A 19,168-nucleotide genomic window follows, 5' to 3' on the forward strand; every position below is an offset into this window, starting at 1 on the left:
CATAAAATGTAAGTGGTTCTGATGAGTATTAGGATTCATGCTCTATTTCAATAACAAAAAGTTATTTTTGTTTGGGAAAATGAAATACACATATCTGGATTAATTTTAACTTTTGGGTTTATACTTATACCTGTTACCTTGTACATATTTGACAAACTAAATAAAATAATAAATAAATAAATAAATATCTATGCAGACCAATTGTTCATACTATTTGCACATGTTCACAGATAACTATAAAGTCCTTTTGGTTAGGATTTTGTAGTATAGCTCTGAAATATGTTCTGGTTTGTATTTTATTCTAACAAAAAGAAACAAGTAAACAAACCTGGAGACAATTTGAACTTTGAATTCAGTGAACATGCTGCCAGAGTTATTCTTTATGCTTATATTCTACACTATAGATTATGAAGCACAGAAAGCATAAGATATTCTACTAGTCTTTTCTCAAAATCATGAGTTCTAGTGTTTATTTTTAATCCTATCAAAATACCCAAGATTGGTACAGGTAGTCCTCACTTAACATCTATTCTCTCAACAACTATTCAAAGTTATGATACCACTGAAAGATGAATGTGTGACCAGTCCTCAAAACTTACAATTGTTGCAGTGTGCATGCAGACATGTGATAAAAATTCATGCATGCCTTATTTATGACTGGCCTTGCCCCAGCTAACTTTTGTTGTCATCTTTGCCTGCTTTTCCTCCACTGGGTTCGCTGTCCTGGCTACACTTGGGGGATGCACCACAGAAACATCCTGCTGGCAGATGATATCAAGCCCAGAAATGAGCTCCAGTCTAGGGGGTGTGGGCTTTGCAAAAAATGACTTGTACTGGCAGAAAATGGACAAGGTCAACCCAGACAAGAAATGTAAGACACTTCTCATTCAGTGAGCAATTGATGGGACCTGGGAGGAGACTGGCTCCTAAGCAGACACTTCTTGCCACACCACAGTTCATGCACTGCTTGCTGTCCATGCTTGGTGCTTGCTTGATATGCCATAGTTCAGACCTTCTTGGCCCATTTTGGCTCAGGATTGTGTTGTTGCAGTGGGGCTGGTTGACGTGCTGCAGGGCTTGAGACATAACTTCATATTGGTGGCAAATCCAGTGAAGTGGAAAAGAACACAGTAATCATGTTGAAGAGGACAGGTAGAAAGGGGATGATGCCAGGGGATCAGCCATTTCTTCGTATTGTGCCAGACAGGAGGAGGGGACATAGATGAGTGGGGAGATTTGAACGGGATGCAGTATCTTGCTTTGGAAGAACCAAGACTTCAAGCTGGTAGGGATCAAGTTAGGAATGGTTTGGATCAGCATGGGTACCTGCCTAAGGACCCACAAGATTTGTTTAACAACAGCAACAGGAATTGCTAGAACTACCATTGTTAAGTGGGATGGTCATGTCACAAAAATATTTTTAAAAAACCACTTTACTTACTAACCAAGCTAAGTTAGGTCCATTAAGTGGGGTCCTATATTTGCAAAATCCCAGTTGCATTCAATTTAAATTTGAAAGACTACTATAATGTTTACATACTATGTTTCAACCAAAGGCTTTCAGAAAGATACTTGACTCCGGGTTCTTGACTTTAATTTAGAAGCATTATTTATAGCAAAATTATTCATGTTAATAGACAAAAGGGTTAGCACAGATTACATTTTTAATTATCTTATTTTTTCAGCTAGTACTTTGCAGGATACAGCACCATATAGTAATAGTAAGATTGTATAAGCTACAGCAGTGTTCACACATATTTCCTCCAAGAGAAATGATTTTTATACTGATTAAATTTGATTTCTTTATTATTATTTAAAGTTATTTTTTTAAAAAGTTAATAGTTTGAAAATTTGAATGTGAAAAGTAATCCTGATGTTCTTCCAGTAATTTTACAAATGATTTGACTTCTGCAGGTAATGCCTGTTTTCACACCCTCAAACATTTAATTTATCAGGTGTTTCTTGCTTATTTTTATCACAAATCCTTTAATATGAACATTAAGATTAATGTAGAAAGTTAAATCATTACATCTGGTTCTCTAGCAAGATGATTTCTCTACAATGGAACTTCAATTTACTGACTTCTCGTTTAGCAGTATTTGGATACTACAGTTTACGTTTTTCTCTGAATCTTCTCCCATAAATTATAGATACGTTGCACTAAAACTGTGATAATTAATTATCTTAATCTCACAGCTTCAGCAGTGACTTGGACTACTTATGAACTAACATTGTGTAAATATCATAAGTTCCCATGATGCAATTTTGTATTTAATGTATATTCAGGAATAACATAATAGGAAAATTTTGTTCCATGTATGTCAAAGAAAAAGAAAGAAACATTTAGTTGTATATTTTGCCATATTTGAATATTGTTGAATTTAGTTTCTCCCAAAATCATTTAATAGAGCCAAGAATCAGAAACTAAGTGAAATAGACCCTTGTGGGCTCCTACAAATATGACTAGATTTCTAATTCAAACTACAATTAGAATAACAGAGTTGGAAGGGATCTTGAAGTCTTCTAGTCCAACCCTCTGCTTAGGAAGGAAACCCATTTCAGACAGATAGATGTCCAATCTCTTCTTAAAAACTTCCAGTGTTGGAGCATTCACAACTTCTGGAGGCAAGTCGTCCACTGATTACTTGTTCTAACTGTCAGGATTTTTTTCTTATTTCTAGGTTGCTTCTCTCCTTGATTAGTTTTCATCCATTGCTTCCTGTCCTGTCCTCAGGTGCTTTGGAGAATAGCTTGATTCCCTTTTCTTTGTGGAAACCCCTGAGATATTGGAACATGGGTATCATTTCACTCCTAGTCCTTCTTTTCATTAACTAAACATACCCAATTCCAGCAACCGTTCTTCATATGTTTTAGCCTCCAGTCTCCTAATCATCTTTGTTGCTCTTCTCTGCACTCTTTCTAGAGCAGTGGTTCCCAACCTTTTTTTTGGCCATGCCCCACCTAAGCATATCTAAAATCTTGATGCAGCCCCTATGACATATAATTCTTTATTCAAAAAGTGAATTCTACTCATGCAAAGGAAGCCTAAAGGCCATTAACTTGGTTTAAACAAGGTTCAAATTGCCCGCATTAAAAATCAATTTGCCTCCCTGTGGGGCATAGGACCCATGTTTGGAACCACTGGTCTTGAGTCTCAAAATATATATTTTTTGCATCGTGGCAATCAAAACTGATGCAATATTCCTAGTGTGATCTTACCAAGGCATTATAAAGTGGTTATTAACACTTCACACGATCTTGATTCTATCCCTCTGTTAATGCAGCCTAGAACTGTGTTGGTTTTCTTGGCAGCTGCAGCACACTACTGGCTCATATTTAAATGATTGTACACTAGGACTCCAAGATTCCTTTCACAGTTACTACTATTGAGCAAGGTACCACCTATATTATACCTATGCATTTGGTTTTTCTTGCATAAATGTAGAACCTTACTTTTTTCACCATTTTATTTTAATCTATTTGTGGAAAGTCATGAGAACAGGGGGCAAATTCCACAGGTGCTGTAAAATGGCACCACAAATTTAATACTCTACTAAATTGTCTGGATTATGTAGTTAACCTTATTAATTATATTCACTGACAAATTGTAATGTAATAATTACATCATTTCTCTGAGAGTCATACCATTGTAGGAGCACAGGGACAACATTGTTAATCTTTTTAAAAATAATTTCATTAAATTATACATTGTATTTTGGACATATCCATGTAAGCATAATCATTCTGTTTTAAATACTATTTGAGACAAGTCCAAAGATTCACCATGGAGAAATCAAAATGGATGCTGCTTTTAAATGTGCAGTCTGTGAAATTAAGAAAAAAGGTTTTTAAGTTAAACAAGTACTAGTGTTCCACAAAACAGTTAAGAGAACACAGAACTATTTTATTTATTTTTTATTGTTTATTTTATTAATTGATTTAATTAATTTATATCATGCCCTTCTTCCTACCCTGTTTCCCCCAAAATAACACTTCCCTGGATAATAAGCCCAATCAGGTTTTTGAGCACATAGACTAAAATAAACCCTCCACCAAAATAGGACCTTCCTGAAAATATTGCAACACAGCAGCAGCCATGAAGTGACCATGCTTGCCCCTTCCTGAACCTCAAAAATAATAAGACCTCCCCGAAAAAAAGACCAAGTGCTTATTTCAGGGGTCAAAGAAAAATAAGACCCTGTCTTATTTTCAGGGAAACACGGGATATGTGATTCTGGACAATTTACAAGAATAATAGATAAACACTAAATAAAATACATACTGTATAAACAAAACCTATACATGTGGAATTATAAGATAGTCATTAATAGCAGGTAAATGGATTCTTACACATACCTGAGGTTTGGAAACAAAACCAAGTTAAGGTCTTGCAGAAGGTCAACAGGGCTGGGGCCAGTCTGAACTTTGGATGGATGATATACCATAGGGCAGTTACCACAGCAGAAAAGGCTCTTCTGCCCTCCATCAGACAACACTCCTCAATTTATGCAATTAGATCATACTCCTCCTGTCCAAAGGCATTGCCTAAACTTCCTAATTATAGCATTCATGCCAGTTTGAATAATAAATTGTTTGGGAACTAAACTATAGGCAAAGGACACAATGTCAAATAATAAAATTGATATTCAAGCTAGACACTATTATGTCAAATATATTATCTTGATTCATTTATATTTTGTGTCAATAAAACTTTCAATTCTTATGCTCAAACAATTATTGAATTTTATAGCTCAAGGGAAGGTAACATGCTCCTTGTGGGTAGTCAAGTGCTTATAAACCTATGAAATCTCTTACTAGAATTTTCTCATTAGATTTTTCTTTCCATGTACTTTTAAAAAAATTAATACAATACGCACAAACTTGTCACGTTGAAAGATTGCCTTGTAGCAAGTTAGCATTGTAACTTTGAACAGTTACTAAACGAAATGTTGTAAGTTAAAGACTATCTGTACACGAAGCATTTTATTTTATATATCTTCTATCAACTATTAATCAGTTACATGCATTTATTGTATGTCTTAATTATTTTAGAAATACAATCTTTATATTCTTTTTCATAGGCACTTTTTCATAGGCACTTTTTCATACACATGAATATACATACACCTTTTTTCTTTTTCTTCAATTGATCAAGAAGTCAAGTTTCTAAGTACAATAAAAGTTACTGCTTTATATTGTTTGATTGACTCTTCAAATTACCCTATTTGACTATTCTAGAAATATTCAAGTGATGTGGTGGACTAGTGGTGAAGATGCTTGCCTCCCATTCAGAAGGTTGAGAGTTTAATCCTAGGTAGCGATAGATGATTCTCCCCTAAAGTTCAAAGAAAAAATATCTGCTGAGAACTGGCATCAGGAAGGGCACCTGGCCAGTAAACACTCAGCTCCATCCCATCATCCCAACTCTACCCTGAATTAAGGGATTGCAGTGTCATAAAAAGGGAGTTTTATTCTATATGTTTATTTAATTAGAATAGTTTGGTCAGCTATCTCTGCGGACATGGCTTCTTTCAAGTAGATTCAAGTAGATTGTAACACACACCGAGTTACACATTTCTAATTTTAAATAATTCTACTTACATTTTCTTCATTTAGTTAGTATATTTTATCTATACATCTAAATCTATATAGTCTAAATATCTATATCTATCTATTTATATATATCTATATCTATATATATATATATGCAGGTCTTGGCGTATTCGGTTCTTTTCCCGTGTAAGATTGAGAGTATCTTGGTGACGTTTCGACGAGGTCCCACTCGCCATCTTCAGGCTGGTGCCTTCGGCTTCATGCTTGTGCGAGCAAAGCGTGATCGGAGCTGCGGTCTTTCTATAAATATTGATGTGTCTGTGTGTGGAGTGCTGGATTTGTTGCTATAAGCAGATTGGCTGGCTATGTTGTAACATCTTGATTAGTTGATATCTTACCTCGATGGGGAGGAAACCTTCCTGCTGACCAGGACCTACGAGAAACTCGAAGTCCAAAGAGCCACCATCTTATGTGACCTCACATTTCTACTCGGCAACTGCCGAGACAAAAACGTGAGCCCCACATGCTTCCAACTAAAATTCCATTCTAAAACCTCAGCCACCGAAAGGATCCCGAAAAGAACTGAATTAGCCCTAATCAGAAACGAACTCCACAGGAAAAGATTCCTACTAGACCAAACCAATCGGGACCTACTCACTCTTCACCTCAAACTGAGTAGCAAAATCCACCCAGCACTGTGTGACAAATCCAAACAACTAGCCCTCTGGAGGGCCGAAACAGAAACCTCCCACAAGACAGACACACACACCAACAAATTCCACAGACTACAAAAACACCAGAAGCTCAACCCCCCTCCACAGCAACTCATGAAACAAACAGTACATAACATATCAGACAGAAACCAATGTCCTTTCCAAAGGATTTGACTTTGCAGTCGCCCCAAACGTATCCCCACTGGAAACAACATATGCGGAGTTGAAGCTACCCTAACCAAAATCAACCCAGATGAAGCCAGTAAAAACAGACTTGAAGTCACCAATGTCCTCTGCTCCAGCAATCCACCGTGAAGCAACTTACATAAAGAAGAACAAAAAGCACTCACCAACTTGAGGAAAGACAACAACATAATCATTCTCCCAGAAGACAAAGGTAACACCACAGTGGTGATGAACACATCTGACTACCAAGCCAAACTATCCAACCTACTCCAAGACCCTGCTTACAAATCTCTAAATACAGACCCCACCACCTACCTGGAAAAAACCACCAAATCCAAAATAAAAGCTTCTCCCATCAGTGAAGAGATTCGGCAAAGAATCATCCCCAGATAGAAATCATCCAGATGCCCCAAGCTCTATGGCCTCCCCAAGATACACAAACAAGGAACACCACTCAAACCCAGTCAGCTCCATAGGCTCACCTCTACAGATTCTTGCCAAATTTCTTGCCAAACAACTTCAGCCCTACACGGAATCCATCACTTCACATGCACAAAACTCACTGCACTTTATAGAAACAATAAAGAAACAAAACCTACAAGCCAGCGACCTACTCGTGAGTTTTGATGTCATATCCCTCTTCACCCAAGTGCTATTAAAGAAGCCTTGACAGCTATCCAAAACAAATACAACCCCCCTAAGCACATCCTAGATCTGACCAACCACTGCCTAACCAACGCATACTTCATCTACAATGGACAAAGATACAAACAGATAGAAGGAGCACCCATGGGATCACCCCTCTCACCCGTCATCACAAACCTATACATGGAACATTTTGAAACCAATGCCTTAGATAAATCTGATCACAAACACAAACTCTGGCTTAGATATGTAGATGACACTTTCGTAATTTGGCCCCACGGGAAGGAAAAACTGGACAACTTTGTCACACATCTCAACAGCCTACACCCCAAAATACAATTCACTATGGAAATAGAAGCTAACAACCAACTTCCTTTTCTGGACGTCCTAATCTACAAAAAACCCAATGGCTCCCTAGGATACACCATCTACCGGAAAAAACACACACCAACCGCTACTTAAACACACAATCGCATCACCACCCTGCACAGATCAACTCCGTTACCATGACCCAGAATCAAATGTCTAGCCGACAAAGACCACCTGAAAACTGAATTATGCACTCTCACAAACGTATTAATTTCCAATGGATTCCAAAGAAACAGAATTACCAACCTAATCCAAAAGGAGACACCTCCCAAGAACAGAGATACACAACAGGACAATGGCATCGCCTTCCTCCCTTACATCAAAGGCACCACAGATAAAATCAGCAAAATTCTCCACAAGCACAATATCAAGACAGCCTTCAACACTGACCAAAAAATAGCCAACATCTTAAGAAACTCCAAAGAGAAAATCCAGCTAGAAAACCAAGGAGTCTAGGAAATACCATGCAAAATCTGCCCTGCAACATACATAGGACAAACGAACAGGAGAATAAATGCACGCATTGCAAAACACAAGAACACAGTAAGGAAAAAGGAAAAAAAAAACCCTCCCTTTTCCAGAACCTTAAAGATACAGAACATAAATTAATTTTGAAGGAACCAGGTTAATGTCCAAAACTGAACACTTCAACAAGAGAATAATTATGGAAGCTATCAAAATAGAGAAACTCCCCCACAACATGAATAAACGTGATGGTATCTCTCGCCTACCAGACACCTGGAAACCAGCCCTAGTCAACAAACTAGCCCCAACCACCATCCAGGCCATTACACCACGAAACAACGGACACACAGTCAGTACCAATTTACGAATCATGATACAACCACACAACCAATCAAACAAAGCCAGCACTCCACACACCCCACCAAGATTTATAGAAAGATGGCAGCTCCGACCACACTTTAAGCCCAAAACCCAGCCTGAAGATAGTGAGTGAGACCTCGCCGAAACATTGCCAAGACAATCTCAATCTTACATGGAAAAAGACCCGAATACAACAAGACCAACATACCTACACCCATATTCTACCAAGAAGATAATTATAATGGTAAAGCAATTTTTAAAAAGTAAATAAAAATAATACCATTACAAAAACTAAGAAATATTAAAACTTTTAACATTTAATATATGGATTTAAACAAAAGCAAATTTAAAATGTAATAAAAATTAATAAATATAAAGAAAGAATGGTAAATGGTAAATTTATTTATAGGCCGCCCTTTTCCCTGGGGGGACTCAGGGCGGCTTACAACAGATAGGGCGGGAAGGCACACAATGACATATATAAATAACATATAATTAAAATAAAAGCAACATTCATTCATCATTCGGGTGGGGACAGACTATAATCTTTAACCCCAGGCCTGACGGGATAGTCAGATCTTGAGGGCTGTGCGGAAGGTCTGGAGGGTGGTGAGGGTACGAATCTCCACGGGGAGATCGTTCCAAAGGGTCGGAGCTACTACTGAAAAGGCTCTCCTCCGCGTAGTTGCCAGTCGACACTGACTGGCAGATGGAACTCGGAGGAGGCCCAATCTGTGTGACCTAATAGGTCGCAGGGAGGTAATTGGCAGGAGGAGAATTCCAAATATAAATTAAAGTATAACCCAAATATAAACTAAAAAGTGATATGTACATGTTTATATGGGTGAAATTAGTGAAGTGAGCCTCTTGATTAAGACCTTTTGACTTTTTCAGGTAGCAAAAGCATACATTGAATGGCACAACTAAATACCTGGCATTGTATACAGGAATATCTGCACAATATAAGGGTTAGAGCCTCCTAAATCCAGATGTGTAATCTCAGAGAGTGTCAAGGAGAATAGGAAAGGAAAGATCCTGTGGCTCTTCCAGTTCCAGAAAGACATGCAGGTACTAGTCACTCAATTAGACATAATGATATCAGGCAGTTAAATAATCAACTTAATATTATTTATTAAATGTATAAAAATCAATATGAAATGCAAATAACAGTGCTTCCTTTCCCCTACCTTTTTGTCTGTAGACTATGCTGCCTAATAATTATAGAAGATAGCAGTAAAATACTTAAAGATTATCGTACTGGAAAAAAATTGCTTAGGTTTGATTTGAATTATTTGGTTTTTTTTAAATTAAATTTTATTTTAGTTATATACTTTATATTTTTCATAAATGATACAACAAGGACACAGTAAAGAATATCGTCTGCAATTGAAAAAGACAAAATAACTAGTACAAACCCACATCGTTCCATTGGAAAACCCTTCCAGCTCAACAAAAAAATTAAAATATCAACAGGAAAAGAATACGGTATAATCAATAACTTTCTTCTGGTTTTCTCAATAATGTACTGTAGCATAGTTTTTCTAAATAGCATATAGAATCCCAAACTCCTGCATTACTTTAACATGATTCAACAGTTAGGCCTGGCTCTTCTGCTAGATGGAATGAACCAACTGTCTTGTGGCTAAAATGAATAGATGATGGATTTCTTATTTCTAAACACATCAAAAAAGCTGACTTACAATAATTCATTTAGTGACTTTGAAATTTTGATGGTACTGAAAAAAAGTAACTTATGTGAAGTATTCACACTTATGACTGTCATAGCTTCCCTGCAGTCATGTGAACAAAATAGGGTGCATGGTGACAGGCATGTATTTATAGTGGCAGCCATATCCCAGGTTCATTATCTGAACTACCCAATCATCTTCCAACAAGCAAAGCCAATTGGAGAAGCCAGGATTTTTTAAATGATCATGGGAATCACTTAACAATCTCAGTTATTTACTTAACAATCATGGAAAAAAGGTAATGAAATTGGTCTCAGGTCACTTAAAAGCACCTTATTTATTTATTAAATGTCTATGCCACCCATCTCTGCATTGCCTTTTTTGGCAGCTGCAGTGTACTGCTGAATCATACTTAAATGATGTTCAACTAGATCCCTCTCACAGTTATTACCATTGAGCTCTGAACCGTCTATTTTATACCTGCACATTTGACCTTGATTTTCTCATTACTATGTTGCATCTTGTTGGGCTATGGTCTGATGTGCGAGATCCTTCTGAATCTTGAATCTATCCTCCAAAGTGTTAGCCATTTCCCCCAACTTGATATTGTCTGCAAATTTGAGGAATTCCCCTTCCATCCCCTCATTTAGATCTATATCATTTATGAAAATATTGAAGATCACAGGCCCCAAAACAACTTTGTAGGGCACCCCAACGCATTCTTCCCTCCAAGTAGATATGGACTTTTAAGGACTACATGCTTATGCAGTTGGTCAGCCAACTGTGAATCCATCTGGTGGTGCTATGTGTATTCCTCATTGGTCTTTCTTACCTAGAAGTAGCCTGTGGTCTACTTTGTCAAATACCTTACTGAAACCTCTAAGTATACTATATCCACAGTGTTTCCCTGATCTGCTTATTTAGTCACTTTATTGAAGAAGGCAATCTGGCATGATCTGTTTTAACAAACCCATTTTGGCTTCTTGGCAATAACTTTTTATGTTTATAAATTCATTGCTTGGTTATCTTTTCCAGGATTTTCCCAGATACAAATGTCAAGCTGATTGGTCTGTAGTGTCCTAGATCCACTTTTTCCCTTTTTTGTAGTTTGGAACCACATCAACTATTTTCCAGTACTTTGGCAGTTCCCCCATGTTCCAGGAGCTGTGAAAGATTTAGTTCAGTGGTTCTGAGAACACATCTACAAGCTGCTTCAGAACTCTGGGATGTAAACCTTCTTGTCCTGGTAATTTAAAATTGTTTAGAGTTGATAAATGTTTTCTTAGCAGTTTCTTTCCTACTTTCACCTACATTCCTGTTCTGTCTCACACAGTGCTGCTTTTGGTAGCAAAAGTTTCATCAGTTACATTTGCTTGATTCGGTGGCCCAGAGTATGTACATATAGTAATATCATTTCTTTTTCCTCTAATTTTCATCCAAATGAATTTGAGAAGGCTTTCAACCTTGATGTTGTGTATTTCTGTGGAAGTTTAGTGATTCCTTATTTACAATACACACACCATCTTTTGTTGGATCTTTTTTTTTAAACAATTTATATATTTGTATGTTCCAGTGGTGGATTTCGTCCCACCACGTTTCAATAATGGCAACAATATTATACGCCCTCATGTGTTAGGACTTCAAGTTCCCCGTTTCTTCCCCATACTTTGAGTATTAATGTATAGGCATCTAAGCCCTTTTATGACTGTCCTTGCATTTGCATTCTACTTCTCTTGTTTTATACCTGAATTTCCCTTCCTTCTGATCAAGTTTCCATAAGTTTTAAACTAGCCGCTATTCCTATTACATTAACATTCAGGGAAGTTGAGCTACCTTCAGATCAAGCTAATATGTTGCTATCATTCATTTTAAGTGAACAAACCACTGTATTCTTCAAAAGTGAAGACTTTTCATTTTTACTAAGAAGTCCAATATGTTAATTGAGAAGTAGCCTTGACTGGAAATAACATTGACAATTGGGTTTTGCTGCACTGTAAAATACATTAATAGAAGCATGTTAAATAAAAAAGATTACACGCATATAAAAAAATAATATTCATAATTAATGGACAACATTTCATTGTTTGATTTCTGTTGGCCAGCAAAGGGATTAGCTTGCTAACACTTCACAAAATATCTAAGTGGAATTTGGAAAATAAGAATTTTGAAATGTGCCATCTTTTTGTATTAAATTGAAGCAAGCGCCACATTTCCATTCTAGTTAAGTTCTTAGAACAAATAAGTAAGTTATTTTTACTATACTATTAATTATAATGCAATCAGCAATATGATGGCTATATTCAAAGAATGGATATTTCTATTTTTTATCCGCAAAGCTGAATGATCAACATAGGTTTAAAGTTATCTGACAGGCTTTGTATAGATTTTAATCTTGGTTTCTATCACAGCAACTTAATATATTAGCTCTTTAGGAAAATAAAAAATGAAATGCCACTCAAAATTATAACTTCAATTTGTAAAATCATTTTCATATTTTCACATTTTTCAAGCAACAGCTGCAGAAATGGTCAACAAATATAAATTCTAATGTGTGTACCTATAGTAAACTTATTTTATTGGACAAATTGAGACTAAAGATTTACCATCATTCCATTCATCTTTATTAAGGATGAAAAAAGAATTATATTTTTATCTCCTTATGGTATTTTAATCAGTAACTTCTCTTAAAGCATTTAAATACAAAGAATAAAAATAATTTAGTAAAAAAGAGACGTGGATAACAAATGTCAGTAGATAAAGAGTTTATAATTATAAAAAATTAAACTCATTGCATTAATTAATAAATCTACAGAACTGAGTGCATAATATCTTATAACTGGAAATTTCTATTAAAAATATCCATAATAATACTAGTATGCCACTCTTTGCCTTTGTTCTAAAAGCAAATGCACACAAGTATGTAAATAGAAAGAAAAGAGAAAAGATAGAAATAAAAAGGAAAATCAGTAGACATTATTAGGAAACTACAGAGTTTAAAATTTCCTCTGTACTTGGCTGACTATTATTATATAAGCATAAATGTTGAAATTGCTTCATTGTGTCAGTTGTTTTGCCCTTAGAAACCAGTCTGAAATAGCTTTTTTGTGTAATACATGATCTACAGGGAGCCATTCTTCCTTAAGTTTAGTCAATTTGTGTTCTGAATGTATATTTTGTCTTGTATTCGTCAAGTTTGGACTAGTCTGATATTGTATGCAAAAACCCTTTTACAATATTGAGCCAAATTTTTATCCATCAGCATATAGTTTAAATAAATTGTATTTTTAAATTTCTTCTGAAACAATTCCTAGTAGAAAAAAAATTGAAGTTTCTTTTATATATATACATTTTTATTAAAGGTTTTACAAAGATCATAAAAAACAAACAAATTATGAAGAGCAAAGGAAGAAAATAAAGACTTGTTGGGTCATTGTTTCACAGATATTTCCTAATCAGATTCCACAATGCCTTCAAAATTGACAGAACTTCTAATGTACTCCCCTCACTAGAAAAATTGCAATACAGGTTGTACTCAACTTATGACCACAGTTCAGCCCAAAATTTATGTTGCTAAGTGAGAAATTTGTTAAGTGAGTTTGTCCCATTTTATGACTTTAATGCCACATTTGATAAGTGAATCACTGCAGTTATTAAATTAGTAACATGGTTGTTAAGTGAATCTGGTTTCCCCATTGACTTTGCTTGTCAGAAGGTTGCAAAAGATGATCATGTGACCCTAGGACCAGAGGTGGGTTGCTGCAGGTATGGCAGTACCAGTAGTGGCCGGGAGCAGCTGAGAGCGTACTGGTACGGTGGCTTGTTTGGTCCACCCACCCGCCTGTGCTTTATAGCGGTTTTATGGAAAACAGCAAAGTGTGTACACACGCACAGCATGCAGTGCCTGCACGAGCCCCAACAATATGTGCATCCGGTGCATGCATGAATAGACCGTGATCAGCATACCGGTAGCGATCGTAAGAGTAACCCGACACTGCAACCATCATAAATGTTGAGTCAGTTGTCAAGCATCAAAATGTAAATCAGGTGACCATGGACATAGTGCAATGTTCATAAGTAAAAAATGGTAATGTCACTTTTTTCAGTGCAGTTGTATCTTTGAACGGTCATTAAGTGAACTGTTGCAAGTCAAGGACTATCTGTACATTCAGACATGTATCTGCCTTAAAAATAGTGCATGTTGAACTGTGTAGCACAGTCAAATATTTGCACAAGAAATATTTATGACATTTTGTATTATTATAAAGTTTATGTCATAAAATGTTTCATAAACTTTTCTAAGTTTAAATTCACAGGAGTCATGGGTTCCAGATTTTTGATGCATTTTGTAGGTTAGCCCATTTTTAAACTTGGTTCAAAGATTTTTGCCCTTCACCTAGTTAAAGGTGTCTAGAATCCCAGTTTTGGTAATATATATCTAATATTAGGAATAAATGGGAAATCAGTTTAATGCATATTTAATTGTGACATCTACCAGAGCATCAAGCAAAAAAAAGATAAGCAGACATCAACCAGCTTATCTCTCATTTGAAAATTCCCATGAAGTTTGTAGGCTTAAAACATCCAAATTATTGTAAAGTTAAATACTGATTAAATATATGATTGTTAATCATTATTGCATAGTATTGTCCAATCAGATAAAAATGTCATGCTTATGAAAACATCTCTGGGTAATATCTGAAGAAAGAAAGAAAGAAAAATGTTTTGACAGGGAGTAGAAAATTGCAATAATATGTATGCAGATACATAATTTGATGATAAATTGTGTCCATTCTTATAGTTTTGCATAATTATATGGCATAAAGAAAAGGATATGTTTTAAATTACAAATGTTAATTAATATTTCCTTCTCACATGCATGTGTGTTAATTAGTGTTTCCTCCTCATATGTACATATGAAATTGTCACATTGAATTCTTTCCCTTAGGAATGCTTTCCTGCATTACACACACACATAATTTATATATGAATGGTTCCTGTTAAAAAACTGGTATTCATAGTTAAATATATTGTAAATGGAAGAACGTTTTAATGTGTAGCATCAAGTATTTGCTAGAGACAAGTAATGAATGGTGTTAGGTGTTAAGTAGAATTTAGGAATTCCACAGAAATTAAGAAATGTAATAAAGAATTACTATACAGAGTGATACTAGTAGTTTATCCAGTTTGATATCCTGTCCAAAACAGCTGCAAGATATTGAGTGTCCTAGAGAGAGAGAAAAAGGGGTGGGGGACAAAGAGGAAATGACTCACTACCTGTTGTTCACTTTCAACTTTTAGAAATCAGATGCTTTAAAATGCTTTGCAAATGAACTTACATGATGACTGGTAGCAAATTGTGTCCTCCAAGCATCTGTCAAATACATAGTTGGTCTCAGTTGTGCTCTTAGTATTCAACATCAGTAATTTTACAATGGGTTCATTTAGTACAAATTAATTATTTCATAATTTTGCTTTAAGAACTTTATTAAGAGATCTATCGTAAGTTACAAGTCTATTGTGATGTTTTTCCATGTAAAGTCCTAATTGTATTATATTAAATGCATATTATACTTTTATTGCAAGGCACTGGATAGTAAGAATGCAATGCTTTGTATTTTAAGGCAGAAAGTACCTAGGTGTAGGTAGGGGAGAACACACAATAGCAGCTATCTGCAGCTCCTTAAACCTAATGTGGAATTATACTGTAGGTGTAGAAGGACAAAGTGCAATACTGGAAAAGGCCCAGAGCACTTGCTTTCAGGTGTTGCAACAGGTGCTACATGATATTTGAATCTGAAGCACTGCCCTATATATTAGAAGTCTATTTGCAAATACAGAAAAAATGTAAATTTTGTTTATATCCTTAGTGTTATAAACAGTATTAATCATTTTTTCTATAGAATTGTATATTACTTCTATATAATGCTGATGGGACAATTTGACATATTCTATTTTAGGGTATAGAAATCATTCCTACATTATTATAAAACCAATCATCCATGAGACTTTTCTAGTTGACCTAATATGAAAAGTTCTGGTTTTATCTGAATGTTATTTTTAACTCTCTGCATCATCATATATATTTATGCCCAGTATCTTTTCAATTTTTTACAAGTCTACCATGCATGATGAAATGCACCTTCATGTTTTTCACATTTCCAACAATGGTCAGTATTATCTTTATACATCTTAAGGGAATTACTCTTGTATCTTCTACCAATGACACATCATTTTTTAAAAAAATCTGTTATATTGAACTACATATTTTAACCACATTTTTTCTCATTGATTTATTAAGTATTATTATCAAAATTATTGATCATTTTATTGTACATTCTTAACTTGCTCTTCCTGTTTCATATTCATTCACATCTATTTTATCATATTATATTCCTGGAATATTTTTATCTATATTATTTTTTAAAAAAAATTCTGCATATAAGAACCATTGAAATCTAAATCCTTCTGTATTCAATTATCTTGATTTCATCCTAAAATTCCCATTTTTCTATTTTATTCTTTGATTTTTAGCTCAACATTATTACTTTATAGGTTATGCAAGGTGGCGAACTTCCATAATACTGCCTCCTCCTCTTTTTCCTTACAACAATCACTCTATGAGGTGGGTTGGACAGGGAGAGAGTGACTGGGCTAAAATCACCCAAGTAACTTATATGCCTAAGGCAGGACTGAACTCATGGTCTCCTGGTTTCTAGGCCAGCACATTAACCAGCACCAAACAGGCTCTCTACTAGTAAATCTTTATAGGTTAACGTTTATTATTGTCTGCTTCTTTTCTATAAAACACTTCTTGGACTGATGCCACTAAAAGTATTTTGGGGCATAGGGGCATCTCTAACATAGGTAGGTAGGTAGGTAGGTAGGTAGGTAGGTAGGTAGGTAGGTAGGTAGATAGATAGATAGATAGATAGATAGATAGATAGATAGATAGATAGATAGATAGATAGACAGACAGACAGACAGACAGACAGACAGACAGACATATATACAACATATACAACATATACAAATATATACATATATATATAGATATATTCATACATACATACACACACACACACACACACACTATTTCATTCCAAACTATTTTTCAAAATCTGCTTTAATCTTGTCATATCGTAAGTAACCATGCCAAACCTCATATCATTACTTTGTAAAAGTTCCTTATTTCTTAACAAGCATTCTTTCATCTAAACCAAAAAGAAAACAGCAAAATACAGTTGTTGTTGTTGTTGTTGTTGTCATTGTTGTTGTTGTCCTTGTTGTATGGCATTGTTACATTAGCCAGAAGAGTGCAATGCAATTGCAGAGTAGTAGTTTGGTTGCGAAAGTACTATTCTGTTGTAGGAAACACATGCTTCCCATAGTGTGCCACATTAGGGTGAGCTGGCTTCTCATCAGAAATAAAAAGTGGCTCTTCCTGCAGTGTCATCCAATGTCTCTTCCCTCCCCAGAGCTATCTCACAAATAGGTGCCACAAACGGAAAAGTACAGTGGGAAAGAATCTGACTGCTTGCACGGAGCATCAGTTCATTCCCCCACTGAAGTGGTATCTATTTTATCTACCCACAAGGAACATGCTTTCGAACTTTTGAAGATGAGGCGAGTGATGGGAGCTCCCCCTAACATACAGTGCTAGGACTCAAACCGCTGGAACAAAAACCATCTCCAGTATCATTAAGCCACTGAGCCACCACGCCTCTAAAATCCACTTTAAAATCATGGTCTCATTTGATAGCATGGCCCTGTTCATGTCTATAGATACAGAATTAGCCAAAGAATCCATGATTGCATTGCTTCAAAGTACACATGACTTAATTGAATACACGAAGATCAGAACATCCAGGACCATGGATCTCATAAATCCCTGCTTAATTACATACTTCCTATTTGATGGCCCAATTTACCAACAGATTAAAGGGACATCTATGGGATCACTGTTTTCAGGACTTATAGCAGAGGTCGTGATGCAACGTCTAGAAGCCAGAGAACTTATATAGATACAATCAAAACTATGGATCAGGTATGTAAATGACACCTTCACCATTTTAAAAAGAACCAATTAGAGAACACCCACTGAACCATTAATAACATTTTTTAAGCAATCTAATTTATTAGAGAAGAAGAAAACAAGAACAACTTGCTACCCTTCCTGGCCATTCTGATCAGCAAAAACCACAATGGCACACTAGAAACGCAAGTCTACAGAAAATCCACCCATACTAACCAGGTGCTCCACTACCAAAGCAACAACCCAACCTCTCACAAGAGAAGCTGTGCAAGGACTTTATTTAAACGAGCCCATACACACTGCAGAAACACGCACCCAGAACAGCAGAAAAAGGAAATAGAGCATCTATACAACACATTCCAACAAAATAGTTATCCACACAACTTCATCAAAAAATCACTGACCACTCAACCCAATACAGCACAATCAACACAAACCCTAAAAAGAATTGCACACATTGATTCCATGTGATTGTAGTAGTCTGTTGCTGGTTTCTGAGATATCCTTGATATATCGGTGTAGCACACAAGCCAACTAAAACCCTTCGAAACATCCTAAACAAATCAAAAGACCTAGCAACCCAGAAATAAAAAACGGAGTCATCTACAACATACAATGTAAGAACTGCAGCAATCACTATGTAGGACAAACATGCAGAAGACTGACAAAACGCATCCATGAATAACAACTCTTATTCTATAGTGTTTATGTGCATGACTGCATTTCACTCAGGCTAGTAATACTATTACTAAATTCGCAGATGATACAACCGTGGTGGGACTAATCTCTGGCAGGGGAGGGTGAGTCTGCCTATTGAGATGAGATGGAACGATTGCTTTCGTGGTGTGGAGACAATAACTTGAACCTTAACACAAATAAGACCAAGGAGCTTATGGTCTATACAAGGAATAGATCAGACATTCAGCTCTTGCTTATCAATGAAGACCAAGTAGAGCAAATGGTCAGTTTTAAGTTTCTGGGTGTTATCTTAAAAGAGGACCTGACCTGGGCACTCACATTGCAGCACTGGTCAAAAGGGCCAGCAGAGAATATGCTATCTGAGACTTCTCAGGAAACAACAACTGAATGAAAAACCATTGTAGACCTTCTACCGCTGCACCGTAGAGAGCATTCTAACTTACTGCATCTGTGTATGG

At 35.9% G+C, this 19,168-nt stretch overlaps 1 protein-coding gene across 9 annotated transcripts in view; it reads left to right on the top strand.

The window, feature by feature from the left end:
• BBX (BBX high mobility group box domain containing) overlaps positions 1-19,168 on the top strand; it is a 125,444-nt gene that overhangs the window by 26,911 nt on the left and 79,365 nt on the right. The window contains exon 1 of one of the 9 annotated variants that reach the window (XM_032219326.1): positions 11,208-11,225. The exons of the other annotated variants lie outside the window; for them this stretch is intronic. The gene's annotated coding sequence lies outside the window, so the exon portion shown is untranslated. Of the gene's footprint in view, positions 1-11,207; positions 11,226-19,168 lie in introns of those variants that run through there. 9 annotated transcript variants of the gene reach the window in all.

Source organism: Thamnophis elegans, chromosome 6 (assembly GCF_009769535.1).
Source record: "Thamnophis elegans isolate rThaEle1 chromosome 6, rThaEle1.pri, whole genome shotgun sequence".
Classification (NCBI taxonomy): Eukaryota; Metazoa; Chordata; class Lepidosauria; order Squamata; family Colubridae; genus Thamnophis; species Thamnophis elegans.